General features: G+C 58.4%; 1 protein-coding gene across 1 annotated transcript in view; it reads left to right on the top strand.

Moving 5' to 3' along the window:
- Nucleotides 1-2,306, top strand: part of KDM2B (lysine demethylase 2B) — a 75,412-nt gene that overhangs the window by 59,986 nt on the left and 13,120 nt on the right. The gene's annotated exons all lie outside the window — the stretch shown is intronic.

The following is a 2,306-nucleotide window of genomic DNA, read 5'->3' as shown; positions in this document are numbered from 1 at the left end:
GGGGGGAGGGGCTTTAATGAACAGGGATGTATTTCTCACAGCTCAGGGGCTAGAAGTCTGCTTTCAGGGTGCCAAAGGCCGGCTCTTCTGTCCTCGCAGAGAAGGCTGGTCCAAGTCTGTCTGCAGCTTCTCCCCCTCTTCACGTGGCAGGGCCTTGCTCTTCCGCCACTCTGCCCCGCCTTAATCCACTCTATTTCGAACTCAAGAGACTGGTCGAAGACACATTCTGCGGGAATCCTGCCTTATGAACAACGCGACAAAGAAAACCCCACTGCCATCGAGTCAGTGCGGGTTCGTAGGGAGCCCCTGTGGGCTTCCCAGACTGTAACTGCTGACAGGAGTAGAAAGCCCAGTCTTCCTCATGCCGAGCTGCTGCTGATTTCAAACTGCCAACCGCCTGAGCACAGCCCAGTGCGTAACTACTACGGAGCATTGTGCGCTACCTAATCCTGCAGTCATCGTAAATACACCATTTATTTCCAGCAGGGATAGCTGCTGTGGAGCATCCTCAGCTTATGGGGTCCCCTCTGAGGCACAGCAGGATCCACAAGGCTTTTCATTGACTGATGGTTACAAGTTTCATCTGGAAGCTCCCTCAAAACCTGTTTCTCATCATGTATTTGCTGGGAGCCATTGTTGGTTCTGACCCACAGCGGCCGGCCGCACAACAGAACGCAGCACTGCCGGGCCGGCCGCGACAGCCTCACTAAGGTTTCTATGCCTGGGCCCGTTGTTGCAGTCATGGTGCCAGCCCATCCTCCGCTGCCCCTCCGCTTCTCCAAACACGATGTCCTTCTCCAAAGGACAGGTCTCTCCTGACAACAGGTCCAGCGTATGTAAGAGGATGTCTCTTGGGTACACACAGCTGGGAAGAAGTGGAGCTGGGATTCAAACCTATGTCTCACTGACCCAAAGCCACATCCTCTTTCTAGAAGAGAAGTGATGGTCGGAAGCAGCAGCTTGATCCCTCGAGGGGGTGGGGGGAGGGCAGGGGTCTTTAGCGAGGGAGATTTCCAGGGGGATTGGGGGTATTTATCTCTGTCTGTCTGTGCCCGCTGCTCCCCACAGACGCCCTGAGGAAGCCCAGCATAGACGGCTTCTCATCGGATTCCTGGCCGGAGATGGATGAGGAGTGCTGTGAGCAGAACCCCCCGGAGGAGGAGGAGCAGGAGCAGGAGCAGGAGCAGGAGGATGGTGGAGAGAAGGAGCCCAAGCCACCGGCCGATGGTCCCGCCTCACCCCCTAGCACCCCTGCCGAGGACCTGGAGGCCCCCGCCATGCGGTTCCTCAAGAGGACTTTGTCTAACGAGTCCCAGGAGAGTGGGAAGTCCTCCACGGCACCGGCAGACTACCCCAAGACGCCCACCAGCTCGCCCACCCCAGATGGACCTGCCAAGTGGACCCACCTCACCGAGTTTGAGCTGAAAGGCCTGAAGGCCCTGGTGGAGAAGCTGGAGTCCCTCCCCGAGAACAAGAAGTGTGTCCCCGAGGGCATCGAGGACCCCCAGGCACTGCTGGAGGGCGTCAAGGTGGGCAGGGCCCAGGTGGGGCGGGCAGCTTCTGTTCAATGGGCTGGCTGCAGACTGTTTGGGGGTCCCTCTAGGTGCTGAGAAGGACCCTGTGGTCCGAGCAGACCCCTTTGAGGGGCCACTGATGGGCAGCGGAGGGCCCTCTTGTTGACTCCTTGCTTTGCGGGGGAGGACAACATGGTCCTTCTCGGCACTGCTGGTGGAAGATGTGCGGGGCAGCGGTAGTGCTGTTGGGGGGCCTGGAGTCAGCGCCCTCCTCTGCTGCTCTGGGTTGGCTTCCTGGAGCAGCATCTGATGTGTAGGTGTAGGGTATACCCTGGCAGTCTTTCACAAGGTGCCACAAAGCAGCTGGGGGCTCCGAGCAGTGCCAGACGTCACTGAGCAGATGCTCAGGGAGCCCCAGCTGTGTTGGGTGCTGGCACAAGAGGCAGAGGAACACTGGTCACTCTGTCCTCAGGGGGCTGCTGAGAGGACAGTAGGTAGTAAAGGAGCAGCAGAGGGGGGTAAGTGCAGGGATAGGGCCTGTGCCAGTCATGGAGACCTGAGGGGGGGTGCAGAGGAGCCACACCAGGCACGAGGGCTCTGATATGTTTCTGCTGAGGGCAATTGAGTTGGGCCTTTGAGCTGTCATAGGAGTTTTCTGTCTGGGGAAGGTGCTTCCAGGTACGAGGGCCAGCAGGAGCAAATGAGAATGTTCTAGAAACAGGAAATCAAAGGTATCCGAGTTCTCTAGTGCTGCCATAACCAAAGACCACAAGTGTGTGTGTGTGTGGGGGG

The sequence above is a fragment of the Echinops telfairi genome, unplaced genomic scaffold (genome assembly GCF_000313985.2).
Source record: "Echinops telfairi isolate 266 unplaced genomic scaffold, ASM31398v2 ScPeMD7_7412;HRSCAF=8450, whole genome shotgun sequence".
NCBI classification, from domain to species: Eukaryota; Metazoa; Chordata; class Mammalia; order Afrosoricida; family Tenrecidae; genus Echinops; species Echinops telfairi.
Note: the sequence above shows the minus strand (reverse complement) of the source record. Positions and strands in the feature narration are given on the sequence as shown.